This window comes from Carlito syrichta, unplaced genomic scaffold, assembly GCF_000164805.1.
Source record: "Carlito syrichta isolate Samal-C Ts95f unplaced genomic scaffold, Tarsius_syrichta-2.0.1 Scaffold306747, whole genome shotgun sequence".
Classification (NCBI taxonomy): domain Eukaryota; kingdom Metazoa; phylum Chordata; class Mammalia; order Primates; family Tarsiidae; genus Carlito; species Carlito syrichta.
The window spans coordinates 98,483-122,537 of record NW_007250843.1 but is presented as its reverse complement, the minus strand read 5'-3'; the positions used below and the strand labels follow the sequence as shown (position 1 = coordinate 122,537).

Genomic DNA, 24,055 nt, shown 5'->3' with positions numbered 1-24,055 from the left:
AAGCAGCTCAAGAAGAGACACTCAGAGAGACATGATTGCTAGATTCTGGTGTGCACAGGGAAAATAATGCATCATCTACAAACCCATCAGGCAATCACAAAGCACTGTTAGCCTCTTACTTTTCTTCCAGCTTTTTTTCTTCTGCATCTACTTAGTCCTTGTTGGTGTTATTTTATACATTTTATTTTATTCTTATAAAATAAATACATGTTCATTGTAGAGAAATTGAAAAATGTATTAACACATGAATAAAATCACTAGTATCTCTAGTTTTATGATTTTGGTATATATCATTCTGCCCTATTTTGACTACATAGATACCTTGCAAATGAGAAAATCAGATTTTAATAGAAACAGTATTTTATAGTATGCAGTTTTTAATAAAAACTAGCTTAAGTACTTAAAACAGAAACAAAACTTGGTTTTGATATTGTGTTTTATCAACTAATATAAAGTTTAGATATTCTACTATGGTTTTTACAATGCTAGTGACTTTTCACCCAACTTTGTCATTTTCCTTTAAAAGAATAGCAAGTAGTCATTTGAAATTTATTGTTCTAAAAGTACTTTATACCAGTGAACCATATTCTCTTTTTAAAAACCACTTTATTGTGGAATGACTGACATATAAAAATCAGTATATATTTAATGTATAAATCTCTGTGAGTGTGGGGATAGGTATACACTTACGAAAGTGTCACCGCCGTTAAGAGCATAAACGTATATCCATCACCTCCCAAAGTTTCCTCTTGTTCCCTTTATTGTTGTTGTTGCTATGTGTGTGTGTGGTAAGAGTACATAACATACTTTTGCTATGACAAATAATGCTGTAGTAAATAACTTTGCGCGTATATATTTTTGCATTATTGGAAGGGTATCTTCAAGGTAAATTATTAGAAGTGGGATTACTGGTCAAAGGGTTAATGCACATGTAGTTTTGTTAGATATTGCCAAAGTACTCTCCATAAAGGTTGTACCATTTTGCATTTCCAGCAAGTGTCTGAAAGAGCCAATTTCCTCACATTCTCACCAGCAGAAAATTCTTAACATTTCTAATCAATTTGTTGCTTTGAGATATATTTTGTGTTGTTTCACTTTGCATTTCTCTTATAAGTGAAGTTACACATTTTACTACATGTTTACAGGCCATTTTTATGTCTATTTTGTGAATTGTCTTTGTCTTTTGCCCATTTTTCTGTCCGATTTATGGTCTTTGCCCCCCTCAATTTTTAAAAAGTATATTAGAGATACTAGTCTTTATTGGTTTCAATTTTTTGCTTGCAGTTGTCATTTAGATTTTGACTTTACTCATGGTGTTTTCTTTTCATGAACAAATTTGTTTTTATTTTAATTGTAGTCATAAACTCAGTAAATATTTTATTGAATCTGATTCTAGAATCATAATAGAAAAGCTTCCTGTACATTTAATTATAGAAGAATTCACACAGTTTCTTCTAATTTTTCTGAGTTTTTACATTTAGATCACTGATTCACTTGGAGTTTATTCTTGGGTATGGTCTGAGTTATGGATCTTATTTTTCCACGTGGTTATCTAGTTGTCCACACCATTAAGTAAGAAGTTCCTCTGGGCCCCAGTAATTTTAGTTATCCTTTATCATGTACATAATTTCCACATGTACTTAGTTTATTTCAGGATTTTCCATTCTAATCCATTGGTCCATAATTCTTTTCAAATGCTGAGACCACACAGCTTTCATTACAGAGGATTTGTAGCATGTTTTAGTATAAATTAGAGCTACTTCCCCTTTATAAGCTCTTCTTTTTTCTGTGACATGTGGGCTATTCTTGAATGTTTATTTTTTCATACAAATGTTAGTATTAACTTGTTTAGCTCCAGAAAAGAAGTCATTCGTCAGTATTTTTATTAAGATATTTAAGTTTATAAATTAACCTAGGAAGAACTAACATCTTTAAGTTTTAAGTTATCCTCTCCAAGAAGAATAAATGTCTTTCTATTTGTTTGAAGTCAGCATTTGTGTCTTTCAGGAATGTTTTATGGTTTTTGTCATAGATTTTGCACATCTCTTAGGTTGGTTCCTACATATAGCTATTTTGGCTATTGTAAAGTGAATGTTCCTTTCCACAATGTGTCCTAACTGGTTATTATTTGTATATATGAAGACCACTGATCTTTTTAAAAGCCTTGTTGTGTTATAATCAACATAGAATTAAATACATATATTTAAAGTGTATAACTTGACAAGTTTTGACATATGTATACACTTGTGAAACCATCCCCACAATCAAGATAGTAAATAAATTCATCACCCCCAAAAGTTACTTCTTGCCCCATTTTAATTCTTCCTCCCTGTCTCTCCCCACAGTCAACCCCTGCAACAATTGATGTCACTTTTATCACTACAGATTAGTTTATATTTTCAAGAGTTTTCTATAAATCTTGCAGTATAAACTCTGTTTTGCCTGATTTCTTTTACTCAGCATCGTTATTTTGAAATGTATCCATTTGCACATATCAAAATTAATTCATTTTTACTGCTGAGTAGTGTGTCATCATTATACATGTCACAATTTATTCATTCACCTGTTGATAGACATTTAGGTTGTTTCCATTTTGGGGGCTATTGCAAATAAAGCTGCTGTCAACATTCATGTAGAGGGCTGTCATTTTTTTTTTATTAAAGAACCACCTATTTACTTGACTTAAGTTCTAAGAAATCCTATGGTCAAAGTTATACTTTAAAGGATGCATCCAATTTTTTTACCTTTTTGTTTTGAGATAATTATAGATTCACAGAAAACTACAAAGATAATACTGAGGGGTCCCATGTAGTCTTTACCTAGTTTCTCCCAGTGGTTACATCTTACATAACTTTAAGACCAAAATTAGGAAACTGATATTGGTGCTGTCTGTGTCTGTAGTTCTATGCCATTTTATCACTTGTACAGCTTTGTGTAACCACTACTACAATCAAGATTTAGACCTATTATGTCACCACAAAATTACCCCTCATGCTATATCATGTCACACTGACTACCCTCCCCCTGAGCATCCCTAACTTTTCTCCATCTCTATAATTCTGTCATTACAAGGATAAACAAAGTCATACAGTATGGAACATTTTGAGATTGGCTTTTTACAGCCAGCATAATGCTATTGAGATTCATTCCAGTTGTTACGTATATCAATAGTTCATTCGCTTTTACTACTGAATAGCATTTTATGGTATAGATATGCAATGGTTCACTGAACCATCCACTTATTAAGGGACATCTATTTCTTCCAGTTCTGGGATATTACAAATAAATCTGCTGTGAACATTGTATACAAGTTTTTGTGTGGACAGAAATTTTCATTTCTCTGAAGTAAATCACTGGGAGTACAGTTGTTGGGTTGTATGATAAGTATATGTGTAGTTCTTTGAGACACTAACAAACTAATTTGTCATTGTATAAATTACTACCATTTTACATTCTCACTAGTAGTGTTTGAGTGATCAGGTTCTTCACACACTTGCCAGCACTTGATGTTACTGTGTTTTATTTTAGTCATTCTGGTAAGTGTGTAGTAATATCTCATTGTGAGTTTAACTTGTACTTCCTTAATGGCTAATGATGTTGAATATCTTTTTGTGTGCCTATTTTCTATTTATGTATCTCCTTCAGTGAAATTTCTCTATATGACTTTTTTTTTTTTTTTTTGAGTTGGAGTCTCACTCTGCCGCCCAGACTGGAGTGCAGTGGCCGCTCCCGGCCACCGCAGCCTCGACCTGCTGGGCTCCAGCGATCCTTCCGCCTCAGCCTTCCAAGTAGCCAGAATTACAGGCATGCGCTACCACGCCTGGCTGATTTTTTTGACTTATTGTAGAGATGAGGTCTCACTGCCCAGGTGGGTCTCGAACCCATGGGCTCAGGCAATCCACTCACCTCAGCCTCCCAAAGGCGTGGGATTACAGGCTGAGCCACCGAGCCCGGCTTCTATATGACATTTTTACTTTTTAATAGGATGTTTACTTTCATGTTTACCTTCTAATTGGATGCTTCGTTTCATTTTACTTTTGAGTTTTGAGAATTCTTTATGTTCTAGGTATGAATCTAATGTTAGATATGTGGTTTGTAGGTTATTGGCTTTTATGTTGTATATCCAACTACCTTACTGGCTTCTTTTAGTGCCTGAGTCAGTTTTGTCATTGACTCTCAAGGTGAACAATGTTTTTAATGCCTACCCCTCTGACTTTTATGCATCTCAGTGCTTCTATGTATTTTTTCCAGCCCACAGAGCCAGTATGCTGCCTTTCAGCAATCTTTGAAGCAAGTAGAAACTTCTTTAACTATGAGATAATTTCCTAGCCTATGTACCTCGTATTAGGGAAAAGAAAAAAAAAACTCTTAACATAGCATCCCCATCCAGCAACTACTTCATTTTTTGGATCTCTGCTCTGTCTATACTCACTCCTCTGGTGAGCTTTCTTATTCTTGTAGCTTGAAATTCTAATGATTCCCAAATTTATATATCAGGGAGGGATACCCTGTACTATAGACATATATGACTAACTGCCGATTCGACATCTTCTCTTGGAATCAGATCTAGTTCTCAAACTAAACAGACAAATTTTGCATAGCTGTGAACAAAACAGAAGAGAAACGCTGTTGTCCTAGAGCTAACAGTCATGGGAAGAGATTGTAGCTATGGTCCCTAAACGTAACATATAAAGCAGTAATGGCACATAATAGAGGCTAAATAGAGAATGAATGAATGCATTGGCATATTACAAAATACACAAATTGGCTGATAAATGTGGACTTTAAATTTTTTATTATGTTGGTGCTATGTTCCATTTCTTATGGTTTAGCATCTGTTATCCGTGTTTTCTTATGCAATTAAAGCCACACCATTTATAGCAAGGATGCAGACAAAAGGGAATGCTTATATACTATTCATGGGAATGTAAAGTAGTACAACCACTGTAGAAAACAGTATGGAGATTTCTCAAATAACTAAGACTAGAACTACCATTTATCCAAAAATCCCACTACTCAATATATGCATACAGGGAAATAAATCAATATATCAAAAAGATACCTGCACTCTTGTGTTTATTGTAGCACTATTCACAATGGCAAAGATATGTAATCAACCTAAGTGTTATCAATGGAGGATTGGATAAAGAAAGTGTGAGTTACACACACACACACACACACACACACACACACACACACACACACACCATGGAATGCTATACTACTCAGTCAGAAAAAAGAATTAAATCATGTCTTTTACAGCAACATGGATGGAACTGGAGTCCATTATCCTAACTGAAATAACACAGAAACAGTCAAATACTGCATGTTCTAACTTTTAAGTGAGCTAAATAATGGGTACACATGGAGAGATAGAGTATAATAATAGACAGTGGAGACTGCAATATGTGAATGAGGGTAGAAAAGTTACTGATTAAGTACAATATTCACTATTCAGGTGACAGATACTCTAAAAGCTCAAAATGTCAAAAATTAAAAAGGGAGGGGCACACCTCATCAACGAGGGTACCTGCAGAATCAGCATTTGTTTTATTTTTTATTTTTATTTTTTGAGTTGGAGTCTCACTCTGTTGCCCAGACTGGAGTGCAGTGGCCGCTCCCGGTCACCACAGCCTTGACCTGCTGGGCTCCGGCGATCCTTCCGCCTCAGCCTTCTGAGTAGCCGGAATTACAGATGCGCGCTACCAGGCCTGGCTAATTTTTTATTTATTGTGGTGATGAGGTCTCACCAAGTTGCCCAGGCGGGTCTCGAGCCCGCGGACTCAGGCAATCCACTCACCTCAGCCTCCCAAGGTGCGGGATTACAGGCTGAGCCACCGAGCCCGGTTCATGATCAGCATTTGTATACCTAACCCTGAATTATACCCCACATCTTTAAAATTAAAAAAATACCATTTATGATAAGGTGTGCCAAAGGGCTTTTGGTCTAGTAGTATAATAAAAGTGACATTCTTATTTTTGATCTATTTCAGCACAACTGTTTCAGAATAGTGCTTGTTATATGTTAAGAAGGATCTAGCATTGTACAACACAGTTTCATCTTTTTTTTTTTTTTTTTTTTTTAAGAGACGGGGTCTTTCTATGTTACCCAGGCTGGTCTCGAGCTTCTGGGCTCAAACAATCTTCCCACTTTGGCCTCCCAAAGTGCTGGGATTACAGACATGAGCCGCTGTGCCTGGCCAGTTTCATCTAATCTTAGGAGTGAAGAAAATGGTTGGCTTTGAGATTTGCTTTCTCCTCTTAGACTACTTATTAGCTATCTTTTTGTTTACTAAAATTTATCACTCAGAGCACTTTTACTCTGACATAGTATCATTATTTTTAAATACAAGCCATGAACTTTCAGTAGAATATTCGTTTGTAATTATTTACCTAATTTGGAGCACAAGTCTAATTATACAATAACAGACACAGTATATACAACAATGAAGATGGTGCCCCTCATGGCCTTTCAGCTGTGGTAGAAACAGCAGACATACACACAAAGGCTCATGTAAGCATGTTGCACACTTTAAATATACACAATTTTTATTTGTTAATTATACCTCAATAAAGCTGAGGTATCCTGCCAAAATCCTCTGCTTCCAGAATCAGATGGACCTTGATATGGTGTCTCAGCTCTGCCACCTACTGACTATTGCTTTGTGTAAACCTTTCATCTTTATAGGCCTCCATTTTTTTATCATTTAAAAGAGGGAAATTATACCTGCAACATTAGGTTTGAAGCTGTACACTTAGCATAGTACCTGGCACAGAGAAAACTTTCAGTAAATATATTTTATTATAGTGGTTATCTGCTCAATTATAGCCATTTATTTAGGAATCATTATTTGGTCACTACCATTTTTCTCTCTTCTCTCCATGGGACCACAAGAGTTTTCTGAATTTTTGAACTTTTAATCTTGAACTAAGATTAAGAAAATAGTATATCTTTAAAACAATTATTTTAGAACTTTTCTTCACAAATAATTTCTAGTTCATTTTTGCTTGACTTCCCAAAATAGTTGTCCTCAAACTTTAGAGTGCTTATCAAACCTGTGTAGTCCCACCTAGTGCCCAGATCTAGGTTTCTAATTCCATTCTACAATAAAAGAAAACAGGATTATTTGGGGGAAATGGTCTGTTCTTGTGCTGAAACATGGAGAATTCAAGATGAGCTCGAGCATATTGTAATATAGAAAGTAAGGACGTGCTTAAAAAAACAACAAAGAAAAGGAGCATGTTAAAGGGACATAAGAACCCATCTAAAGGAAGTCTCAGTGATCAAAGCTGAATTATTTGAGCAACGACATAATGTAGTGTTGGATTAAAACCATAGCACAAAATAGATACACATGAATGCATAATGATATAAATGAATGGATGATTAGGTGAAAAGAGACAAATTTGCAATAAATAAAATAATTCCAAATTATGTATATAAATACTTCCCCCAGGAAGTAGAGCTCAATTTCCTGCCGCCCTTGTGTGTGGCTTGAACTTAAAGGCATACTTTCAAAGAGCAGGGATTGGAAAGAGGCAAGCACTGGTTGGGGGGCAGGATAACTTTACATTGGAGAAAGCCGGCAGACACTACTTTGACCTGGTGATCAAGGTTAGTAAATCATGTATATGATATACTGAGACGGGTTTTCACTTCTGTAGTATTTTTTTCCAAACCCATAACCCCAGTCTAATCATGTCAAAGTTACAGAGAAATCCAGATTGAGAGACATTCTACAAAATGTCTGACTCCTCAAAACTGTCAAGGTCATGGAAAAAAATAGAAAAGACTGAAAGACTGTCACAGACCAGAGGAGATTAAAGAGACATGCTAATTAAATGAAATGTGGACTTGATTCTGGAACAAAAGGACATTAGAGAAAAACTAGTAAAATCTAAATAAACTGTTGTGCTTGGTTAACTGTAATGGACCAATATTGGTTCATTAATTATAACAAATGTACCATCCTAATGTAAGATGCCCACATTAGGGGAAACTGGATGAGAGGCACAGGGGAATGTTCCGTATTATCTTTGCAACTTTTCTGTAAATCTAAAATTATTTTGGAATAAGGAAGTTCACTTTTAAAATGTACACTCCAGGGTTCAAAAGTCTCCATGGAGCCAGGGAAATTGCTTTATTAGATAACACCTTGTTAGATCGTAAAGCAAGCAGTTTAGCTAAAGGCACTTGGAACACTCAAAGAGGTCTGCAGTGGTATTTCTGGGTGTACAGAGTACTGTTGTGTTTGGGGGCATTGTCCCAAACTTTTATGCTGTTTCCTGTGCACTCCATGTGCCACTCTACCCCCAAGTTGCGGTTATATTTTAGAAACTGAATTACTAATATTCAAGGATTTGAGATCTAAGTCCAGCAATCCCTTTATAGATAATACCTCTTGGTCCAAGTCTTACCATTTAATTTTGTCTTATGTAAAAATTATTGAGGAAGAAAGATATATGCAGTGCCTCTTCATACTAGTATATGTCACAAAAACTACATTGGAACACCCTGAATTTAGAACCCATGAGAGTGGGTAGCATGTAGACACTTGTGGGTAGTGATAGTGGTTACATGAATTTCTCAATGTCTGAGGTATTTAATAATTGTTCACTAGGTCCCAGATATTTTTCGGGCAGAAACTCAGATTATCTGATACTGTTAGGAAAACTCCTGTTTCACTTAGCCTTTCATGATCTACTAATGGCACATGAGCCAGATCCAGAACCTTGCCTCCAGGTGAAAGTCAAGTTTGGGCATAGAAATACAGGAGGCAAACATGGGGCATTACTGTGGTCCTCCTGCAGCCATACCCTATGCATTTCCATCCAGACTTTCCTGTACCTTTCCTAGACCCATTCCAGACTTTCCTGGGGAAGCTAAATATGAAGTTTCCTTTCAGACATATGAGAGTGCTTTCCTGGAGCTCCCAAAGGCATCTTTACTTTGGGACCTCTTGAGAATAAGTTAACAAGGACCAAAGTATGTCATTTTGTGCAATTTTTATTCTGAGCTACCTTCTGAAGAGATGAGGAAGGTCTGATTTCTGCAGACTTTATATGTCATTGTCCCTTACATGATCATTTAAAGTAAATTTTTATTGATTATATTATCGATGTTGTTTTTAAATTACTGGTGAACTTTAGTCTCTGGCAGTTGGGCCCTTTTGTGGATTATAAATCCTATGTAGTCTTAGTTATTCATGTCAGGTTTGGTGGTAATTTAATTAGGAAGATCTCAGCCTGTTTGATATTAATAAAGTAGTAGATTTCCTTCAGTGGGAGGCTCTCCCGTTCATGCCAGTAGTCTGTTAAGCTTGACCTGAAGTTACCTCAGTAGCTTTCCTCTCCCAGTGCCAATTTGCCTTTTTTAGACCTATCCTTAGAGAGCAGGTACTGGTGGGACTGACAGTTCCATTTGCTATCACTTGTGAAATGATTTGCACCATGGATTTAGGATAACCTGTGGCCCTGTCACCCACCATGCTTCTGCTTTGGGATGCTTCACTGCTTGATAGGCAGTACTGTCATGAATAGGTTCACATATTCAGCATGAAGCTGTAGTCAGTGGAATTGACAGCAGTAAAACCCTCACACTCTGGTCAGGCGTGATGGCTCACACTTGTAATCCCAGCACTTTCGAAGACTGAGTCAAGAGGATTGCTTGAGCCCAGGAATTTGAGACCAGCCTGGGCCACATAGCAAGACCCCATCTCTACAAAAAAAAAGAAAAGAAAAAAAAATTTTAAATTAGCTGGACATGCTGGTGCATGCCTGTAGTCCTAGCTACTCAGGAGACTAAGGCAAAAGGATCACCTAAGCCCTAGAAGTTGAGGCTACGGTAAACTCTGATTGTATCACTACACTCCAGCCTGGGTGATAAAGTGAGATTCCAACTAAAAAAAAAAAAATCCTTATTCTCAAATTGAGATTAAAGTAGGTCCCTAGGGCAGTGACTATGCTTGATAAATGTTTAGAGCATGTGTTATTTCACCTGAAAGATGTCACATGCCCCCCATGGCATGCTAGGAAGAGGAGAGCTATGAATTTAAAGAGTCAGGGACTGTTACCCAAGGAATTGCATTCCGTAGTCCAATATGCTAAACCTCTTCCTCCAGGAAATGAGGAAAAAAGGTTAAAAAAAAAGGAAAGAAAGAAACCCATTTTATGATGAGGTTGAGAGCTTGTAAAATGACATGATGGCCAGCAGAAAATGCCATTTTTTTCTTTTTTGTTGGTTTCTATATTTGTATATAATAGTTTAGACTATTAGTTGAAGCCACAAATAAATTACCAAAAAGTATAAATAATTATGAATAATTTTAAAATGTAGCAACTTTGATAAATGTATTCAGGCAAATGGGTGACAAAATCCATAAATATCATATTTCACTGATGATCCAATCATTTATTAAATTTTGACTTTTCTGAAATTGAGGTGCAATTTACAAACAATGACATATCATAGATTAATTGAAAGCATTCTGTTTCTTTTTTAATAAATAAAAATAGTATACGCTTCAATTCATGGTATGTTATATTTGATAAAGTATAACAACCAATCACCATTCCTGCTCACTCCTCAGATATTCTGATCTAGATAGGACCATTACTGTAAATCATTTTTTGTTACAGTGAGTGGCTGCCGATTTCTTTAATACTGGGGGTTGTCATTAGCTCTTTCCCCTAGGGCAGGACATCTGGCCATGGTTGGCACATCATAACTGTAGAAATAAGATTCAGTTTAGCCACTTCCAAAGTGCAATATAATCAATTGCAAAAAAAAAAAAATTGGAACTCTGCTATAGCTTTATATTGTTAGTCCTAGTCTTGGGTACCATCAAGCTAAAACAGGTCATCTGTTCCTTACTGAGCTACAGTAGCCAGTAGATCCAAAGAAGGCTCTGGTTTTTCTCAAATTGTATGTTTTAAAGAGTCACACTAATGCTTTAACTTAAAATGGCATTATTATTTGAGTGTTAAGATAGTATCCAATTCCAAAAACTAACATTTGATACCAGTCACTGCTCATCATGAATAGGTTAAATGCTGCTTTTTCCATTCCATTCCATTGTTGAAGAAAGACTCATGGAATAAGCTCCAATCATCTTTTTACGGGGTCCATGAAAACCAAACAGGTCAAGTGCTTCATTTTGCAAATGAGGAGAAGCTGTTGATTTGCTCATTGTCCCATCACAAGATACTGATGAAGCATGAAATAGGACCCAGGATCCAGGTCTTCTAATTCTGTTTCTTCCTCATTTTTGCCCTCCCTTCTCCTCATTGAACACAGTGCTTTCTTACTTTAATTAGTGATGGTTGTGTCAGGAGCTTTACAATGAAACAGTTTACCTTCAGGCTTCTTATGTCAGTCCTTATTAGGCCATTACTAAAAGCACACCACATATTTATTCAAGCTTAGATATGATAGAAACAGGAAAAAACTGATGACTGATGCTTAAGAGCAGCTTAGATTTATTTTTAGTTCTAGTGCTTTAAAATGCCTTAGAACAATTCTTATTGGGATAGACAAAGCAGGTGATCTTTCCATGTATAGACTAGAATTGCAAGTGCCCAAGAGACCAATGAAGCCCTTGACTTCTGAATAGAATTGGAACTTGTAGCTTTTGATTCTTAATCTAGTACTCATCAACATCATACCATGTAGCTAACATACTTGGAACATAAGACAGAATGTCTTGACAAGAAAAAAACTTAATGGAACTCACAATGTGATTGGGCCAATTTGGAAGAGGTATAGGCTGAGATTTCCTGTTATTTTCTGAGAAGTGTCAATCTGAACTTTTAGACAATTATGAACTTATTTGGTTTGATAGTAAGATCATTTTCAAGGCAGCTATCTTTAAGTTAAGTAAACAGATGAGGTTTCATTATAAGGTTAATATTTGAAGTAGTAGAAGAGTTGATTTAAAAAAGTAGTTCTATCTAAAGTTATTGAAATTTTTCAATGCTACAGAGTTACTTTTATGACTTTGAAAGATAGATTATATTACAAAGATCCAGGTGCATATTAATAAGCAAAATGAGGTAGACTAATAAAAATTATAATTCCTCATTAGCCTAAATTTTATATTAGTTTTTTATTAAAACTGTTCCATTCCACTTTGCTGTTTTCTATTTTTAAATATTTAAAGGCTGGGTACGTTGGCTCATGCCTGTAATGCCAGAACTTTGAGAGGCAGAGGCTAGAGGGTTGTCTGAGCCCAGGGGTTCAAAACCAGCCTGGGCAACATGATGAGACCACATCTCTACAATAAATTAGAAAAAAAATTAACTGGGCGTGGTGGCACATGCCTGTATTTCCAGCTACTTGTAAGGTTGAGGCAGAAGAATCGCCAGAGTCCAGAAGGTCAAGGCTGTGGTAGCCATGAGCATATAACTGCACTCCAGCCTGGGCAACGAAATGAGACTTCAACTAAAAAAAATTATAAACTCAGGGTACACTTTAGGCAAAACAGAGATAAACAGAGATAAACAATTATCTACTAGAGATTTTAGTATTTCTTAAAATTACTATAAAAATATTTTTCCAGTACACACTATTATACCTGTCTTCACTGAACTCTTATACTACTCACTTTTATTATCCTGGAAATCTTGTGCTTATTAAAATTTGATCATTGATTGCCCTAACGTCATCACTCCTGGGGAAAAAAATAGTTGCATGAGTTAATTTATTCTAGGTCGCTAATAAAGAGAGCAGACAAGGTTACTTACTAATCTGAAAACCACTTTATCCATCATCCTTGCTAAGAGAACCCCAAATTGTTTGGAATGAAAATATACCCAATTGCTAGAGTGAATCATAATTTATCTAAGTCAATTATGGCAATATTCTTTTCATCTGTAGGGATGTTTTCTCTTTCATTCATAATATTGGTAATTGGTGTTTTCTCTTTTTTTCCCAACCAGGCTGTCTAGAAATTTATCTTTTTTAATATTAACAACTTGCTTTTTTTTTTTTTTTCTATTTCACTGAATCATGTTCCTCTCATTATTCCCTTCCTTCTGCGTGGTTTGAATATATATTGCTGTTCATTCTCTAGTGCCTTAAAAATAAAGTTGGATTTGTGTTGTAAGACCCTTTTTCTCTTCTGCTATTGTATTATTTAAGTTTTTTAAAATTTATTGAGACTCAGTTATGACCAAGAATATGATCTACCATGGAAAAAACATCCCATGTGCACTTGAGAAGAATGTGCTTCTAAAGAACATATTTTAAAGATGTTTTCTTCTCTCGAGTAGTACTTCTTTATTTTATTCACGTTTCTCTTCTGGATTATAACAAGTAATCACTAGTTGCCTGCAGAGAGTAGGGTTGTGTGGCTTTTGAACCATGTCAATATATTACCTATTCAGAAAATTATGTGCATTTTCATAAAGTAAAGCAAAGAAAAGAAATCATGATGGGGCTAAACATACAAAAATGGTCTACACACACATGAAAAGGTATCATTAGGAGAAATTGTGAGGAATTCTTCGAGGACAGGAAAAGTAGATGTTCTCAGGTTGGCTAATTCAGAGAACATAAAACACTGTGAGATGAAAGACTTACTCTCTGAGAGCAGATCTTCCTGCCCTGCCCTGATCTGACCCTCCCCTGACCCTTCTCCATTGGGCAGTAAGCACCAGTGGCATTCGACTCCCCTTCTGTCCCCCCAAAGTACATGAAAAACAGTGAATCACTTTGTGAGGAAGGACACCGAAATTACAGCAGGGTTTGAGAAATGAGCAGAACTGCAACAGCAGAAGGGAGATAAAACGAAAGGTGACATCTACCCAGAATAGAGATCTGGTCTCCCGACACCAGAGGAAGTCCATGCTTTTGGCATTTGGAATGGTCCTGTCCCCCCTGCCGGCTCCACACCTCCATCCCCGAAGGAGAAGAGCAGAGCAAAGTGACGCTAGCCCCCATTCCTGGGAGAACCTGTTAGTGAGATGAACACAGCTGTGGGTCAAATGCATACTCAGTCTCAAGGCCACCCAGAGTCCTCCATTCCAAATCTCGATGGACAAAGGCTGGTCAAACATTTGAAGAGAGTGAAGAGGAGATCATCGTGAGCAAATGCAACTAATTTTGCAGGGGAGAACCAACAGGCAAATACAGGAAACAGAAGTGAACTTCAGCAAAAATATCAAATTCATATTCTCAGAATTTAAGGAGGTCACTGATAAAAAAAAAAAAAAAGAATGGGCTGTAGCAGAGGAAAACAATTACAGGACAAGAGAAAGTCCTTAGTCAATAAAAATGTTATTGTAAAAATAAAAACAACACAGGCCAGACTGCAGAGTGGCCCAGGAACTTGGTGTTCTGGCCCCACTCCCCTCATCTTCCCTTCCCTGACTCCTCCCTCCTCCGCCTTCTTATAGATGGAACTTGGTGTTCTGGCCCCACTCCCCTCATCTTCCCTTCCCTGACTCCTCCCTCCTCCGCCTTCTTCCCCCTCTTTACCCAACCTCACCTTTCTCCCCTCCCTTGCCTCCTTTACCTTTCCCCTCCCCATCCAGGCTGCCCTTCTGCCCATAAAGGTCACCACTGCCCACTTCTGGTTCCTTCCTGGAGACACTGCTGGCCATTCGCCATTTGCCTTCCACCACCACTGCCTCTGCCTGTCCTGCTGCCCGCCATGGCCACCGCCCCACCGTTGCAGCTGTGCCATAACTACCACCCTGACTGCGAGGCCGCCATCAACAACCAGATCAACCTGGAGCTCTACACCTCCTACATGTATGTGTCCATGACCCTCTACTTCAACCTTGAAGATGTGGCCCTGGGGCATTTTGCTTGCTACTTCCTGCGTCACTCACTGCAGAAGAGGGCGTGCGCCAAGAAGCTGATGAAGCTGTAGAAACTGCAAGGCGGCAGCGTCTCCCTGCGCCACATCAGGAAGCCAGAATGCGAAGACTGGGAGAGCAAGCTCAAGGCCATGGAGTGCGCCTTCTAGCTGGAGACGACCGTCATCCAGGGCCTCCTGGAGCTGCACCAACTGGCCACCAACAAGGGCGACTCCCAGCTGTGTGCCTTCCTGGAGAGCCACTGTCTGCACAAGCAGATCTGGGCCATCAATAAGCTGGGTGACTACGTGACCAGCCTGCGCAAGATGTGGGCTCCAGAAACCAGCCTGGTGGAGTACCTGTTTGACAAGCGCACGCTAGGCGACCACCACAAGGAGAACTGAGCTGAAACTGCCGCAGTCATGGGTGCCTTCCCAGCTCAGGACACCAGGCGGGGCCTGCCTATTGCCCTCGCACAGCACCCCCTTCTTTTCCTTTCAGTTCTGCCCTTGTTTCCAATAAAGTTATCTGGTTCTTCAAGCAATAAAGGTGTCCCGTTGATGCATGTGTGCATACCTTTCAGGAGGCAGGCCAGGTCCCCACGCATGTTTCCAACGGGTATCCAGAAGTCTCTCCACCCACCCAGACAGACAACTCAGGATCTCCAGGGATGAAGGGGAAAGGTAGTCCATGAGCTCTGGGGAAATGCAACATTAGACTTCTCCTTATAAACTGTGAAGTAGGGCTAAGGGAGGTGGAGTGAGGTGGAGTGTGGTGGCGTGGGGTTGAAGACGTAGAAGTGGGGTGGAGTGCAGTGAGGTGTCTTTTGGTGGGCAGTCTGGAGCCCTGGTGTCTGTGGGTACATGTGCATGGTAAAGTATAAAACTTAATGTGTAATTCATCATAGTGGTTGCCTCTGGGGAAGAAATGAAGGGAATCGAATTGGGCGGGGATTAAAATAAAAGGGATCTTCAACTTTACGTGAAAACTTTTGTTTATTAACTAAGTAAATGTTAACTTTCCTTGATTCTGGCCCGCAAGATGGGGTCTCTGGGTGACATTAAGGCAGAGTACTTCTTTGGCAAGCTCATCCTAGGTGACAATGGTAATGGTAATGAGCCTTAGGCTGGCTTCCCTATATACACAGAGGTGACTTCCTGCATATTGCCCTTACAATCCTCCACTTATGGTTTTTCCCTTCAGTTGCAGCAAGTGTACTTTTGAAGTAATGTGGTTAAAAAAAAATTCAACAGAAGAGGTGAAAAATAACGGATCAATATTTAAAGTAAAATTTATAATATTGCATATAAAGTGGAATAAATGTTGAATGTTTAACCAGTGACTCTGGCTGCTTTCCAGAATATAAGGCAGTAGGGGAGATTTGAAGATGGAGACCAGTTAGAACCACTGGGGCTGGTCCAGGTGATGGTCTAGTGTGGCTTGAACTGAGATAATGGCTGAAAAAATAAAGAAAGGCAGAAAAATTCCACATGGATATTTGGACAAGTTGACAAGATTTTCTCATGGACAGGAGGTGAGAAATGGCAGATAGGGAAATTAATTTAGGTTGCGACATTTGGATTTGAACACCAGACTTAATGGTGATCCTATTATTAACCTGGGGACATTGGCAGGAGGGATACCTAGGGTTGAGAATTAGGGAATTTATGTCATGTAAAGTCAGAGATTCTTACTAGACATCCAAATCGAAATGTCAGTCAAGTAGCTGTAAAAATGAATGTCAGGTTTGGAAGTATACATATGGGATTTATCATTTTACAGATGGTATTGAAATCATATTATTGAATGAGCTCACCAGAAAGAGAGTGAGAGAGAATATAACAAATCCCACCCCAAACACAATTCTAGAGGATGGTTGGGGGGTTTGAACACCCAGAGAGCTGCTGACCTCACTTTGATCATTACCTTATTCCAGACTGTGGCCTCTAGTGTCCACTCCCAGCCTATTCCCAAATCAGCCTGTCCCTGAGTCAATGTGACCTCTAGTTTCTTGCTTAAAGATGTGGAGAATAGTTATTTTATCGTATCTTATGGCTGTGGATAAAAAGTTATTTCCTAGTAAAATGAAGTTTATTTATCAAAATGGTAGTTATGTATGTATGTTTTTTTCTCTCTTCTTTCACTACTCTCGTTTTCTCAGTCTATTCTCTACTTAACCAGATGAAATTTGTATATAAACCCTAAGATTGTCTTAGAACAAACATTTTGTTCTTCTTTGCTACGTGTAGATTACACATATAAAAGATGAAATTACAGATTTTGAATGCAACATTCAAAGTTACATAGGTAGCTTGAGTCTTTTTAAAGCTAACTGGTTGGTTTGAACATTTACTAAAACTGCCTTCCACATTTTATGAGTATACTTTAACACTTGCTTACAAATGAGGATTATGGCCCGCCCTTTGACTTTCCAGAAGGTGATCTTGCTTCTTTACTAGTCTCAATCTAACTTGGTCTTATACACCGTTTTCTCCTAGAAATGAGGAAGGACAAGGTGAGCATCTCTTTGTGAGTGTTTAAAGTGGTCAGTTCACTGAGGATTCTCATATTTTCCTGTTTTGGAGAGGCAGTTTGCTGCAGTGGTTTCTTGACTTCACATTTCATGGGTTCACATCCCAGCTTAACTACTCATCTTGACTGAACTTGGGCAAGTTATTTAACTTTTCTGTCCCTCAGTTTCTTCATAAGTAATATAGAGATAAGAAAATCATCAACCTCATTGAGTTATTGAGATTAAATGAGTTAATGTATGGAAATCACTTAGAGCAGTGCCTGACAGTGTGAGTACCTTATGCGGTAGCCATTTATCATCATCATCACCATCATCATCATTATTCTCATTGTCCACTCGCTTCTAAATTCTTTGTGTTGTTTATGCTTTGGGAAATAGACTTTACTTCTATATTTTGCCACTGGGAGTCTGTCTTGCCTTTCTGCCCACCATGTCATCCTGCCTTCCATACAGAGAAGGAAGAATCCGTAGAAATTGCTGTGGTTTTTTTCTACCCCACAGTCGGATCCAAGACTTGAGATGAATTATGTGGTGAAAATTTTCTGTGGTAATCCCTCCCACCATTCTCTCTCAACCAGCTTTTTTTTTTTTTTTTGAGGTCACCCAGGGCACACTTTGTGCTTATTCTTACACCCAGGTTGCCTGAGCCTCCTGTTTCCATCCTGACCTTCCTCCTACTCCTCAGAGATGGACAAGAGCAAAAGGATGAAGTGCTAACCCTGATCTCCACCTTCATTTGGATGTTTGGACCTGAAACATCATCCACATTAGGGCTGATAACATAACTAAAATCAATGAATCATCATGCACTTTGGCACAGAGATTCTCAAGCTTTGCTGTGCATTAGAATCACCTGCAGAGCCTTTAAAACTCTCAATGTCCTAGCCACATCCCAGACCAAATACATAAGTTTCTGGGGACAGGATCTAGGCATCCCAGGCCTTGAAAATCTTGGTGCATCTTGGTGCTCAAAGTGTGGTCTGTGAACCAGCAACATCAACCTCACCTGAGATCTTGTTAGGACTGCAAAGTCTCAATCCTCACCCCACACCTAAAGTTTCAGACTCTGCATTTTTAATAGGACCCCAGGTGATGAGTATGCACACTGAAGTATGAAGTACTGTTTTAACATCCTGGTTCTCAACCATGGCTGTATTTTTGGGATAACTTGGGATGCTGAAAAATAATACTGATGTTTGAACTCAAACAACTTATTCAGTCATGCCCTCATGCACATACTGGATCAAACACTAAAAACTTCCTGTAACTGCAACAATTATTGAATTGATGAATATCCAAAGAGACTTGGAAATATTCTTACATTTCTGTTTATGTTTCAGGCACACACACACATACACACATCTGTACACTTTTAATCATTCTGCTTTTTATAAATGGTTTCGTGATCCATTTGTTTGATCACAAACATGGGTTGGAAAAATATGGCCTGGACATCAAATCCAGCCCACCATCTGTTCTTGTAAATAAAGTTTAATTAGAACAGATGCGTGGCCATTGATTAACATAGTGCCTGTTGCTGGGTTCATGCTGCAAAGGTAGAGTAGTATCTAGGACAGAGATCTGTTGTCCTACAAAGCCTAAAATATTTACTGTCTAGTTCTTAACAGAAAATGTTTACTGACTTCTATTTATAGTAACTTGTTACGAGCCCTGAATTTACCTAAAGCTGCCAAATATTTTTAAATTTTCACCTGTCTTTATACTTCCAATATCCCATTGCAGGTTGATAATCAGTTTCTCTACCACAGACAACCTCTAGCAGAAAGGAAAACAATGTACTATATTAATTGAATCTAAGATGATAGTGATTTCATATAGCATCTCCATCCAACAGAAATATGATAGAAACTTTTGGTTACTTATCCAACAGCCATTTCACTCCTTTTTTATTTCTAAGGCAACACTGATTTTTGGGGAGAGTGATAGTGTGCCCAGTTCCTAGTGATAAATCACACTAGCCTACATCAATCACAGCAATCATGTTCCCCTTTCAAGATATTTGCTTTATTGGTCTCTCCTACTGCTTGGGGTGGTCATGTATCTGACTGCTGGCCTAAGAGATACATGGAAATAACCTGGTCTTCTAAGAAAATTTTATTTCCCTGATAAAAGAGACAAAACTTTGTGAAAAGAAAGCATTTCACCCTTGGGATCTGGATCATACCAGGATGTGATAACAGGAGCAGAGACAGCCAGGTTATATCCAATAGGAAAGGCCAAAAGAATTGCAGGAGACCAGTGTAGATCCTGTCATACTTTTGCCCAAGTCATCAATTCTGGTATTTTCAATCACCTCTTCTTGATAAACACAATTGGCATTATTGTTTAAGTACTTTGTGGATATTTTGTTACTTGTGGCTAATCTAACATACATAAAATGACTAGAGGAACAAGGCAGTTTTATATCACACTCAAATCTATCCTCTCTCTCTCTTGTTTTTTTTTTTCTTTTTGCATAACCAGTGTTGTAAGTACATGCTATGTTAGGTACCATGTCAGGTGCTTTCCAGACATTGTCTGTGTGATTCTCATAACACCCCTGTGAGATATGCCTCCTCCTTATTTTACAACTGAGAAAATGGTTTCAGAGTAGTGTTGCTATCTGAAACCTTGCAGCTTTAGCTGGGTGTGGTGGCATGTGCCAGTAGTCCCAGCTACTCAGTAGGCTGAGGCAGGAGGATGGCTTGAGCCCAGGATTTTGAGGCTGCAGTGAGCAATGAATGCATCACTGCATTCCAGTATGAGAGAAAGAGCAAGACACTGTCTCTCACTCTCTCTCTAAAAAAAAAAGAAAGAAACCTCACAGCTAGTAAGTGATGGAGTTAGAATCATCTGACTTCAGAAGGAAGTAGTGTCCTTTTATCATTTCTGCTCTGCTGTCATCTCAATTCCTTTGAAAAAATATTCAAACATTTTGTTGTTCTGTGCTACATGTAGAAGACAGGTATGAAAGATAAAATTACAGATTTCGGATGCAACATTCAAAGTTACCTAGGTACCTTGAGTCTTTTTGAAGCTAACTGTTTGGTTTGAACATTTAGTAAAATATGAACAAGTTTAGCTATTAAGTAATTAAGTTCCACATTTTATGAGTGTACTTTAATTCTTACAAATGAGGATTATGTTATCCAGACTGATGTGAAACTCCTAGGCTCAGGCAATCCTCCTGCCTCAACCTCCCAAAGTGCTGGGATTACAGACATGAGCCACACGCCAGCCTTTGTGTCAATTTACAAATGATCTTTCTATTTTCTCAGAGATTAGATATACCTGTTATTACCTTACAGACAAGGAAAGTAATACAGAGATGTTAAATGACTCGTGTGTAAGTCCAGCCACTTTCCCTAGGATATCTCTCTTGATAAGATATCTTAAAAATTTTGGACAACCTCTTGCTTGAATTCCACAACTTGTAGATATTTCTACCTTCTGCTCTCAACAAGGCACCTTTTGGAGTTAGGATTGGTGGTTAGTCCCTCATCTCCTACAGTTCTTCCTTCCACTTCTTGTCATTCTCATTCAAGGAAAGGAAGAAGACATATGAGTGCTGTCTATAAATGCTGCTGGGCCCTCCTCAGTGATATAGACACACTGGTAAAAATCACCCACTTCCCAGCTTTCCCAAGTGGGTTCTGAGCTGATTCATCAAAGATTGGAAACATATCCATCTCTACTGTCTTTCCAATTATGAATAGAGTCTGTCAGGCTTCGGGTCACTCAGATTCTGATCATAAATGACAATGAGAAAATTCAAAACAGATAAGTCACATTTTGTAAAAGGGAAATAAATAATCTTTCAAAGAACCTTGTACTCACTCCATTTGGTTCTAAGACTCACCTCACATGATGAATCATGTGCCTTTTGGGGATCCCCCCTCTGAAATGGTTGTCAGATCTCTCAGGCAGCTCTGGATTGTGGTTACCATTTATATAATTTTAGCCTGATCTCAAACTATGGCGTCCCCTTAATGACTCTTTCCTTCATTAAACAAATCTTTTGCATTGTGGCTAAGATTGCTGGAGAACTATGATTTAATTATTCTACAAGTTCTTGTTTAGGTACACAGAGGTTTGTGCAATTTTCCTTCCCTCTAAAGCACTGCTCTACCATGTCCTGAAATCATTTGCTCTTTGTAAACAGCTTTTGGCTGCTTTCACAATAAGAACTACATAAATAGCTTTCAAATATATAGACCAAGTTTATTGTTTGAATGACAGTTATTATAGCTGATTTCATATGAATTTTCATCTGATCTTCTGGGTTTATTGACAAAATAAGTCTGTTTCTCAAATAAATAAGTCCATCCTTGCCTTTTTATTCAGACCATTGTTACCTGAACTGAAAATATTTCATCAGTAAAAGCACAAACTCACTTTTGACTATACACTGAAAATGACAGAAGATTGAATTTTCTAGGATAGCAACCAATCTGGTTCAAAATTACTTCTACATTAAGGCAGATTGCTTGTTGGTTTGCTCCTGTGTTGAAATCCCAGCTCCAATATTTACATGTTAAATGACCCTGAGTGTATCATTAAGTAACCTCTCTGGGCCTCCATTTCTTCATCTTCAATATAGGGATGATGATAGAACCTATAGTATTTGATATGGCAAGGATTTAGTTACTTTGTATAAAATCTGGTTCACTGATTCCATTTTTCCCTAAGCTTTGTTTTAATCCCTTCCATATAAAAGTATGATTATTAAGCCGGGCTCGGTGGCTCAGCCTGTAATCCCGCGCCTTTGGGAGGCTGAGGTGAGTGGATTGCCTGAGCCCGCGGGTTCGAGACCCGCCTGGGCAGCGAGACCTCATCTCTACAATAAATCAAAAAATCAGCCGGGCGTGGTAGCGCATGCCTGTAATTCCGGCTACTCGGAAGGCTGAGGCAGAAGGATCGCCGGAGCCCAGCAGGTCGAGGCTGCGGTGGCCGGGAGCGGCCACTGCACTCCAGTCTGGGCAACCGAGTGAGACTCCAACTCAAAAAAAACCAAAAAACAACAACAACAAAAAAAAAAGTATGATTATTTTTCTTTCATTTTTAAAGAAAAATAATATTAGTCTTTCATTTTTTGATTTCCCAGCATGCCAAATAAATGAGAGAAATTGAATTATCCAAGCAAGCATTCAAAAAATATTCATTTTGTGCATTATTAATGCTTGAGTATCCCAAATTAATGTGGACAATATTGAAGAGCCACATTTTACTGTGTTTATCTAAGTTTAGTATTATATAATTATTTGATGATATATAGTTTTTTTAATAAAATGAAATAGAGGAAAAGGAAATGGTGCTCTAGAGACTAGGAGGAGAAAGGTATAATTAACTGTATATTACTTTACAATCAGTAATAAAGTTGTCACTGAGCACGGTGGCTCATATCTGTAATCCCAGCACTTCGGGAGGCAGAGGCAAGAAGATTGCCTGAGACCAGGGATTTGAAATCAGCCTAGACAACTTGGCAAGACCTAGTTTCTACAATAAATTAAAAAAAAATTGCCAGGCATGGTGGCATGCGCCCGTAGTTCCAGCTTCTTGGAAGGCTGAGGCAGAAGGATCACCTGATTTCAGCAGGTCGAGGCTATGGTAGCCATAAGGGTGCCACTGCACTCCAGCCTGGGCAACAGAGTAAGACCCTGTAAAAAAGAAAAAGAAGGAAAGAAGGAAGGAAGGAAGGTTGTCAATTCTAAAAGTGACAATTACACAATAAGGTAATAATGTACAATTTTAGAAGCACATTTATTGTTTTTTGCTTTTTTCATAATCAAGAGTTTATTGGTTGTATTGCAGATCAGTACACAGACATTTCAATTTGTACACAATTCTTAACATATGTACTAAAAAGCCATGTATCATTTTTTTTTTGAGTTGGAGTCTCACTCTGTCGCCCAGACTGGAGTACAGTGGCTGCTCCCAGCCACCGCAGCCTCGGCCTGCTGGACTCCGGCAATCCTTCCACCTCAGCCTTCCAAGTAGCTGGAACTACAGGCATGCACTATCACGCCCGGCTCATTTTTTATTTATTGTAGAGATGAGGTCTTGCCAAGTTGCCCAGGCGGATCTCAAACCCATGGGCTCAGGCAATCCACTCACCTCAGCCTCCCAAAGGCGCGGGATTACAGGCTGAGCCACCAAGCCCAGCTTTATCATTATTTTTTAAAAGTTTTCCAGTGACTTTCCAGTTAAAATTTAGAGACAAATTTTCCTTAAGGGGATATCAAGTACTATTATCTTCAAGTGTTGATCAGCTGTTATATGCATCCCACCAATTCACAATTTATTATATGTACAACATACTCAATTTTACAATCTTTCACAGAACATTAGCAAAGTTTTTAGAAAAACAGAACTACAATGACCAAAGATGCTGCAGAGTACACACAATTCTGGCAGGGAGAGCCATGATTGAGGAGTAGTTTTCTTTAGGAAACAATTCTACTAAAAAACAACATGGGAATAGAAGTAATTTTAAATGTTCAAGACATTACATGCAAGACTATGATCCATATTGCTATTGAGTATACTTTGCATTATCGGATGTAAAAACTAACCCCCCATCTATGGAATGTTAGGCTGACACCCAAGACAGTCAAAGCACCCCATGATTCAATAGCCAATACTATTTTCTGGTTATACCAAAAAATAAACAACCAGAGAATGATTTCACCTCTTTTTTTTAATGTAAAGATGTGGGATACAATT

At 38.2% G+C, this 24,055-nt stretch overlaps 1 protein-coding gene across 2 annotated transcripts in view; it reads left to right on the top strand.

The window, feature by feature from the left end:
• Positions 1-24,055, top strand: part of PRRG1 (proline rich and Gla domain 1) — a 114,706-nt gene that overhangs the window by 85,874 nt on the left and 4,777 nt on the right. The window lies entirely within an intron of this gene.